Source organism: Trachemys scripta, chromosome 9, assembly GCF_013100865.1.
Source record: "Trachemys scripta elegans isolate TJP31775 chromosome 9, CAS_Tse_1.0, whole genome shotgun sequence".
NCBI lineage: Eukaryota > Metazoa > Chordata > Testudines > Emydidae > Trachemys > Trachemys scripta.
The window spans coordinates 43,789,997-43,799,386 of record NC_048306.1 but is presented as its reverse complement, the minus strand read 5'-3'; the positions used below and the strand labels follow the sequence as shown (position 1 = coordinate 43,799,386).

The window sequence follows — 9,390 nt, the reverse complement described above, 5'->3', positions numbered from 1 at the left end:
TCGGCTGTTCTCAGTGGTGGCAGATGACAGAACAAGGAGCAATGGTCTCAAGTTGCAGTGGGGGAGGTCCAGGTTGGATATCAGGAAAAACTATTTCACTAGGAGGGTGGTGAAACACTGGAATGCGTTACCTAGGGAGGTGGTGGAGTCTCCTTCCTTGCAGGTTTTTAAGGCCCGGCTTGACAAAGCCCTGGCTGGGATGATTTAGCTGGGAATTGGTCCTGCTTTGAGCAGGGGGTTGGACTAGATGACCTCTTGAGGTCCCTTCCAACTCTGATAGTCTATGATTCTATTCTATGATTCTACTTGTCAATCTATTAGAAAAATTGCTTGTGAACTGAAAATGGCTCTTTTAATTCAGAGTCACAAGAGCTTAGTAAAATCTGTCAGGTGAGCAAGCTGGCATCTAAAGAGAAATACACCAACTGCATTTTTAGGTCCAGGAAGTGCTTAATGAAAGACCAAGGAGAAATTAACAGAAACTGGGGCAGCACAAATCCTCCCACTTTAGAAAGGGAGGACATCAAAGGAAAGCCAGGAGGATGCAAAAAAATCATATTGATCTTAACTGTGCTGTGTAGTTCCAGCCTAATGGATTGCAACCCATCGGCATTAGAATAGCTGACACGCTTGGCAGATGGCTCCCAGCAGGGGCAGGGGCACAACTGTGCACATCTGTCACTGGCGCTAGATTGGTAATTGTGTGGTTGCCAGCAGTCAGCAGATTTCTGAAAGATGCACACAGATAGAGAGAGGAGTGAGAACCACTGACACTCATTTTCCTCCACATCACGCTCAAGCCTGAGTTGCTACTCCAGCTCCCCTCCTCCGTGCTGAGTACCTGTCAGCTTGTTTACCTTCCTCAATGACTGAGGTGCGGTATGTGTGCTGGAGCTTAGCTGGGAGACCAGGATACTGTGTGCCTGGCTGCTACACACGCTACCTGCTGCCAGGGCTCTATTTCATGTCAGCACCCTTTCCTTTACAAAGAGTGGTGTCTTGTAATGGTTCCCTCACAAGAGGAGGAGAGACGTGGGGCTCTGGCTTTCTGAATTTGTGACCAGGCCAGGATACCAGACCCCTCTTAGATGCAGTGATTCTGAACATGGCAGAAAAGGAAGCTCTCTTTCAGCTAAGCCTTGCTTAGAAACCTGCAGGGTCCATTTCAGAGGGTGTGGCCATTTTTGTAATTTCCTTGTATTCATTATTTGTCAACATGGCCTGACTTTTGTGCCAGACCTATACCCAGGCCCATGGCACTGGGCTGGACACCTGCTCTGCTAGTGCCATGATCACAAGGACTTTTCTCCCCTCATTGCTTTGTGTTAATGTTTAGACCATGCTTTGTCTCGCATCTTCCCGTCTCCTGCCTCCCCAGTAACCCAAACCTTGCCGCACATTCACACTCTCAGGCTGAGATGGGCAAATAAAGTCACAGCCGGCCTGTCCACTGCCTGACACCTTGTGTGATCATTTACACCTGATTCTCATCCCACTTGCACTGGAATTCCAGAGCAATACCACTGAATTCCACACTGTGACTTGCGATTTGCAAGTGTAACCAGTGTAAACAAGTGTAAACAAGATGAGAATCTGGCCCTATCATTCCAAGCTGGCTGTGCTTCATCCCCACTTCACATAAGACTCAGGCCCAGAGCAGTTCTCAGTTAGTGATCCATGCTTTGTCTGCACTGTCAAAAAAGGTGTGGTTTTGCTGCAAGATGACTGATGTGCGTTAGCGATCATGCTGTGAAATCCTAGTGGAGACATAAGATAAATTAAGTGAGGTCAACTATGGGCAGGGATGTAGTGCTGATATCATCCAGCTACCTCACTGGAAATGCTGCAGGTGCCTTGTCACACCATGGATTTTAAACCAGGGTAACTAACACATGTTAAAAACTCTACTTCTTTTGACATAGCCATAACTAACACATGTTAAAAACTCTACCTCTTTTGACATAGTGAGCTAAAAGCAAAGCTGGGACCAGAACCCAGGTCTCCCACATTTGAAGTCTCCTTCCTACAACAATCCCTTCCTCCCATTTAAAAAAACAAGTCACCCAGTGGTTCCCAACCTTTTTCCCTGCATGACCCCATTTTCAGCGGTATTGTTTCCCGTGACCCCGACAGACTGGAAGGCGCCATTTTAAAATGGCATCTTCCCTACACCGTGACCTCGCACACACCATGTGTGCAATGGGATGGGGTGCAGGGTTGAATGCAGGCCAGATGGGCCAATTAGCCCTTTAGACAGCTGATTAAAGAGGCTCAGCTGGGCAGGAATAGGCAGGGCTTATAAAACCCAGGAGCTGAAAGGAGAAGGGGTGGCTGGGAAAAGGCAGATGCTCTGAAAGTGAGGCGAGAGTAGGGACTTCAGTCACTCCCTGGGAAGTGGGAGGAGGCTTTGGGGAACTGGTAGGCCCAGAAAGAAAAGGGGAAGCAGTAGCAGCCCAGGGGTAGAGCAACGAGGCCAGAGAGAGAAGGCCCAGACTGCTGAGGTGAGGGTCCCTGCGCTGGAACCCAGAGTAGAGGGCAGGCCTGGGTGCTCCTACCAGCCATTAGGCAAGTAGCACCAAGGCAGTGAGTGAGAGGACTGCCGAGGGGGAACACAGACAGTGATATGGCTGGAGGGCTGACTCATGAGTTGGATGCTGCAGTTCCTGAGGCTGCAGGCAGATGGTGTAACAGTGTGCAAACCGCAGATGGGGCAGGGTTTTGGTCTTGAGCTTATCCCCAGAGAACCAGGAGGAGGTGCCAATCTGTTGGTAAGTGGTGTACTCTGTGACATGCAAGATTGTAAAATGCCATCCTCCACACATTCAGGATTGTCCAGATCCAATCCACTGATGGAGTGATCCCACTTGTGGTTGTGACCTGCTGAAATAAACAAACAAGGAAGCAATAGCCTGGAGGTATTTCTTTGCATATTTATTCTTAAAGAGGCAGATAACTTTAACTTGCTGGGCAGGTATAAATAACCGATTTCAGAGTGTACCTATATTATGGGAGAATCATTATGTTTCTGGGATTAACTTCCCCTTTTCTTGCTTTCTTTTTACTGTTACTACGGTATAGAGGTGCACTTTATAAATACCAATAACAATTCAAACTTATCAAAGTGTCTTTAGTGTATTAAATGTACCAAACACCCTTCCACACTTTTCTGAACTAGAAGAAAAAAATCTCATTATTTCTCAGCTGTATCTACCAATGGAAAAGCAAACACATTAAAAGTGTTTCTGCAAAGAAATTGAATCTCAACTTACTGTCTCCTCCACTGTGATAATGAATAATAAAACATTCCATGGATCTCATAAGGCCTTGGCCTGACACCTGTATGTGACTACCTTTGTAATCTTTACTTCCTTGTGAACAGGGAAGAAATATTCCTTAGTGGCCCACTCATACTCCTTTCTGTCCTGTAGGGTTCAATACATGCTGTTGCCAGAAACTTTAGTCCTGATTCTGTAAACTAATCCACAGAGGAAGATCCTGGCTGGTGGGACTCTGCATGGGCTCAAGGGTTTATCTGAGTGGATCAGCATGCTGAATTAGCCCTCCTGCTCCATCTATGAAACCCAAACTCATGGAGCAAAACCATCAATAATTGCAGTGGTTTGGAAGAGCTCAAATTCCAAATTACTGAATTGTTGTCATATGCTATATGAGCACTGTCAAACATAAGTGTGAAGGAGTGGGGTGGGGGTGTATGTGAGCCTGCCCAGAGTAAAGGCAGCACTCTCCTTGTTCTCCTCCATCTCAGACTTCATTTTTTTTTTAAAGTCAGTCTCTGGCTGCTATAGTTGTAAATGCCTTGCTGTAAATGATGCAGCAACATCTTCCTGAGTTTGCAGAAAGCCTGAAACAATAGCTCTGAGGTGTGACCTACCCCTCCTACTTTCCATGGGCACTATACTCAGTTGCCATTGATGCTATATTAAATGTCAGCTTAGTTAAGGCTAGGGCTGCTCTCCAAAGCTGTGGGGAAGGTGAGGCAGGAGATTACAGAAGAACTACACCAGCCTCTGCTAAAGTGTTGGAAGAGCCGGGGAGGGTGAATCCCAGCTCTAGGCCCTTCACAGCACATGGATGGAGGGGAGTGTCAGACTGGCTTCACTAGCGTGAAGCAGGGCTCAGCTTGGAGACCCCAGCTCCCGACGCTGGGAGCGGCAGGGACCGGCTGTCTCCCTGCCCAAGGCAGGTAGCAGCTTAGGGCTGGGCTCTGTCATTTGCCGTGGGCCGGGCGCCGCTCTCCGCCCTGAGGAAGGCTGTTGGTAGGGTGACCAGATGTCCCGATTTTATAGGGACAGTCCCGATTTGGGGGTCTTTTTCTTATATAGGCTCCTATTACCCCCCCCCCCCCTCCCCATTTTTCCCATTTGCTGTCTGGTCACCCTAGCTGTTGGGCATGGGGAAACCTGGGTGCGGGGCTGGAGCAGCTCAGACCCGGCAGGAACAGGCTTCCTTGGCCGGGAACCTCCCGCCGGCTTGCAGTCCGGGCGGCTCCGTGTGCCCTTACCTGCGGGGAGCGGAGCCGGGGAGGCGGGGCAGGAGGCGGCGCGGCTCTGCCCTGCCTCCCTGCTCGTCGCCGCTCGCTCCCCGGCCGGCGCTGTGTCTTCTGCGCCTCCAAGATGAGCGGGCAGCGGCGAGGCGGCTGCCGGAACCCGCTGGTAGGTGGGAGCCGGAGCCCGCCCGCCCGGGCACGGCGCGCTGGGGGATGGGCTGCCGGGCTGCCCTGGGGTGGGGCGGCGAAGCCTGGCGCCAGCAAGGGGCTGGCCAGGCAGGTCCGTGTCCCTGCTGCTCTATGGGCGCTGGGCGGGCTGGGGTGGAACTTGGTGCACGCTGCGCGCCGCTGGTGAGAAGGGAAGGGGTTAATGGTGTTTGTCTCCAAGGGGAAGGAGGTCGTTTGATGTTGGAATAGGGGCGTGCGTGAAGCACCCCCCCCCCCAACTGGCTTCCCAGGGGAGCTCTTAGCCCAGGGCCTGGCTTGTTTGTTTGGCAGAGGGCGAGCAACTGGCGCAAACAGCAGCTTGTTGTGAGGGAGTTGATGCGAAACCCGATCCCTGTTCCTGGCAGGGCAGCGTCCTTGCCGTTTGGGGTAGGAGTGCGCTTCCTACTACCAGCCCTGGCCTGGTCCTGACGTTGAAAGGTGGCTGAGGGAGAGCAAATCCACCGTGCAAGGCACGGCTCCCCCAGCATGGGCAGAATTAGCAGGTCAGAGTCCCGCGCTTCTCCCGTCTTGTTTCCTACAAAGCAAGGCTTTTCTAACTGCTAAGTGTGTCTGCCCTAGTGGGGCAGATAGATTAGTTAGTACTGCCAGTACTTCGCAGCTTGTTCCCTTCCAAAGCAGGAAGTTAGGTGCCTTGAGTCCATCCTTAACTCCGGCTAATATCAGCTGAAGGAAGAACCCCCCCCCCTCCCCTTTTCCTTTCCAGGTCTCCCTGCTGACTCTGAACAGTTACAGTTCAAACATCGATTTATTTACTAGTAGCTTTTCTGAATTTGTCACTTGCTGGGCTCCGCTACCTACCCCCCAGCTTGGTACATGCTCCTGGTCCTGTATTAATACATAATAATTAATAATAGTCTCTCTCCAGTCTGACTTTGCAGGCTGGGTGGTGGCCTTTCCCTCTTTAAGTCTAGAGACTAAATTTTCAGTAATCATGTTTCAGTTTCAAGCTTCCCTTCTGGTCAGCAGGGTGCAAATGCTGTAGGCTTGCTCCAGTCTGATCTTGTTGCTAACAGAGCTATACAGCTTTAGTGGCCATAAAGTTTAGTTAAATGGGAGTTAAGAGATAATGGGTTTCTTGTTATTTAGACAGCTCTCCTCTGAAATCAAAGGCAGAGCTAGGGAAGTGCACACATAAGGACAATAATAATGCTAATTTGTCAGTTTTGAGCGGTGAGGTCTGAGAGAGTGGCTGGTATTTGAAAGAATGTTTTGCTATTGTTTTTTTATTGACTTTCTGCTTTTACTGAGGTGATCACTGGCTTTGAAATGTAGCATATTATGGTTGAATGTCTACCTTGTCAGATATTCAAATGTGTCTGAGTTAGCACTATTTTAATTCCTAGTTTTCAAGCCTTACTCATAGCTTTTGGAAGCACAATGTGCATCACCCGTGTAGTTTATGACTATAATACATATGTTTATGCATGCAGCTGCAGTGGTTCAGGTGCTTAATGGCAGCTCTGGCAAATGCGGTGGGGGGATTTGGGATACATGTCTTGGTTTCTCACAGTTCTCTCAAGTCTGAGTGTGTTGATGGGTTAAGCACTGCCTGTTCCCTGTGGTCGTGGGTGTGATGCCTCCGCCCCATGGAAAATGAATTCTGAATCCTTGATTCAGTCATTGTTCGATAATGATTCAAACTAGAAAGTCCCCATCCAAGGAGCTGCCACAGCTTAGACAGACTGGTAGCCTGTACCCACTACAGCTCTGCAAGGCACAGTTGCTGTGTGTTTCTAGCCTAGGGTGACCAGACAGCAAGTGTGAAAAATCGGGACAGGGGGTGGGGGGTAATAGAAGCCTATATAAGAAAAAGCCCCAAATATCGGGACTGTCCCTATAAAATCGGGATATCTGGTCACCCTATTCAAGCCAGTGTGTTGTTTTTACCCATGAGCAGCGAGGTCAGTGGTGGGCAGCATGCTGGGAATTTGGAGTGCAGTGCCAATTGCTTGTATTGGGGACTGAGATGTGTTGGGCACAGGTTTGAGCAGCTCCTTTATCCTATGAATAATATTAAACACCCCCTTCCTTCTCGCTACTTTAAAATAACCCAAGTACCCCTGTCTATAGATAGCACTGATGTCCTGCTCATGAACGGGGAGGCAAGAATGTCACCTGATGTAGATGATGACAGACAAATTTGAGGACAGGCTGCTCACCACTGCCATATTTCCTGTTTGCTGTGCCTGTCACTGCTGCCCATAACTTGTTAGGAATCTGCTTGTATTGCTTTCCCTTTTCTTTTCCTTTTAATGAATAAATAATAAACACACTCAGAAATGAAGAAAAGCAACAACTTGCCTTGATGCAATAGAACAAAACACACAAGTGACTGGAACTGTGTGTACAATGAAGCTACAGGAAAGAGAGCAAGCAGGGTCAAGATCCCGAAGGAGGAAGTGCCTTTGGCAAAGGTCTGTTGCATGGAGTTAGGTGGTGGTTGCTCCCAGAGCCTTGGGTGTGCCTGATGTTTACAAACAATTACAGACCAGTCTGTGCCTGGAGGAGCCTTTTGCAGTGCCAAGGGAAAGCCGTGTGCACCCTGTATGTGCTGAAAGTTACCCTGCCTGGTTTGTAAACATTGCTCTTCTGAAGCTACTGCTGCTGCTGATAAATTCCATCCACTGAAATAGACCACTTGCATTAATAATGGGAGCCGACAGCATCCCTGACAGAGGCACAACATGTTAAGTGACTGCTAACTGTTATGTGTGCAGACAGACATACGTGTGTGTTAAGATAGGGGAGGTACAGTTTCTGAGAGTGCACATGATTGGCTTCTGACAATTAAAAACATACTGTCACTTTAAATCACCCTCTGTTCAGGGTTGAATCACTTTCCCAAATGTATATATTTTTACCCTTAAAGTTTGGCCTGATTTTTAGGTTTGTTTTAGTTGATGTTTCTGCCCCCTGTTGGGTGTTCCTCAGTCAGTTCTGAGATGACTGTGTTCTGTTTAACCTGGCAAGTCTTGGGCAGAGGTGATGAGAATTGTCCCAATGGTGCATTTCCCAGTGACAGCGCTTTCAAAAAGGGCTCATGACTGCTAAGATTAAGTGCCTTGGTTTTCAGTTCCAAGGGAAGCCAAGGATGACGGGTGACCAGCCCCTCTGGAAATGTGTGTGTCCCCAGTCGAGCACTTGAAACCATTCTTTTTTAAAAAAAGTGACTGTACCCTGTCCCTTAGGGGTCGGTCTGCTCTAGTGGGATAAGTCTGTGCTATTCCCTGCAATATTGCACTATGGCAAGGAATAAAGGGACTCTTTGGGACAGAAGCCATTTAAGGCTGAGTTCTACTCATGTAATTCTGTGGTACAGGCTTAGATCTGCATATTGAACTGCTGTGTACTGATGCCACTGAACTCACGGCTTAAATGGTCCCAAATGGCAAGCCTGAAGGCCAGTTAGCAGCTGCAGTCTTCTTCTGTGATATTTGAGGAGTTGAGGAGTGTCCAAGTGTCCAAGTTGAGGAGTGTCCGGATCTGGGGGTTTGGTTGGGCTCCCAAGCTGAGATTCGGGCCCAGCGCTGCTCATTTTGCTTGCCAGGTCCCTTGTAGCCAGCTGAGTGGGAATGATTGTCAGCAGCGCTGCTTTGGCTTTCAGTCTCCTTAGAGCTTTCGGCACTGTGTGTGTACCTGCCAAAACACAACTGCTGTGCCTAGCCCTAGGAACCCTCTCGGCCAGAGAGAACACCCTTGCTTGGGTTTGAAGTCACCCCATATTCTGATTAATTCTGGAGCTCAGATGCTGGGGACTGTGCCCCTGCCCTCCCCCAGCTTTGTAGAGCACTCTGCTTCACAGCCACTGGTGTAAAGTTGGCTGCTTTTTATTATTTTTTCCCCGAGAACAGTTGTACGTTACGGCTTAATGAGAATGGTTTAGTGTCATCTATTATAAATGAGTAACTCTGTTAGTTGCACTGATTAATGAGCAGAATACACAGTAGGGAAGGAAACTATTGACCTTATTGGACCTTCTGTTCAGGTTATTTACTTTAGGGTTACCATATTTCAGCAAGCAAAAAAGAGGACGGGAGGAGCCCCGCCCTAAGCCCGCCCCTGTCCTGCCCTAGCCCCGCCCCTGCCCCTCCCACTTCCCGCCCCCCTCAGAACCCCCAACCCTCCCCCTGCTCCTTGTCCCCTGACTGACCCCTCCTGGGACCCCTGCCCCTAACTGCCCCCCAGGACTCCACCCCCTACCTAAGCCTCCCTGCCTCTTGTCCCCTGACTGCCCCCTCCTGAGACCCTCCCCCCATCCTAACTGGCCCCCCAGAACCCTACCCCCTACCTGTCCCTTGACTGCCCCAACCCTTTTCCACATCCCCAGACAGAGCCCTGGGACTCCCACGCCCCATCCAACCACTCCCCATCCCCTGATAGCCCCCCCAGAACTCCCGACCCATCTAAACCCCTCTGCTCCCTGTCCTCTGACTGCTCCGATCCCTCTCCCCACTGCTGCCCCCTGACAGCCCCCCCCAAACTTCCAACCCCCCCCCTCCTTGTCCCCTGACACCCTCCTGGGACCCCTGCTCTTAACTGCCCTCCAGAACCCCACCCCCTACCTAAGCCTCCCTCTTCCTTGTCCCCTAACTGCCCCCTTCTGAGACCCCCCCCACCCTAACTGCCCCCCCCGGACCCTACCCCCTACCTGTACC

At 50.0% G+C, this 9,390-nt stretch overlaps 1 protein-coding gene across 3 annotated transcripts in view; it reads left to right on the top strand.

Annotated features, from left to right (window-relative positions):
- The first annotated feature begins 4,539 nt into the window (after positions 1-4,539).
- The window catches only part of LOC117882764 (probable E3 ubiquitin-protein ligase MID2), a 286,426-nt gene continuing 281,575 nt past the window's right edge, over positions 4,540-9,390 (top strand). For all 3 annotated transcript variants that reach the window (XR_004647099.1, XM_034781530.1, XM_034781533.1), the window contains exon 1: positions 4,540-4,673. The gene's annotated coding sequence lies outside the window, so the exon portion shown is untranslated. The remainder of the gene's footprint in view (positions 4,674-9,390) is intronic.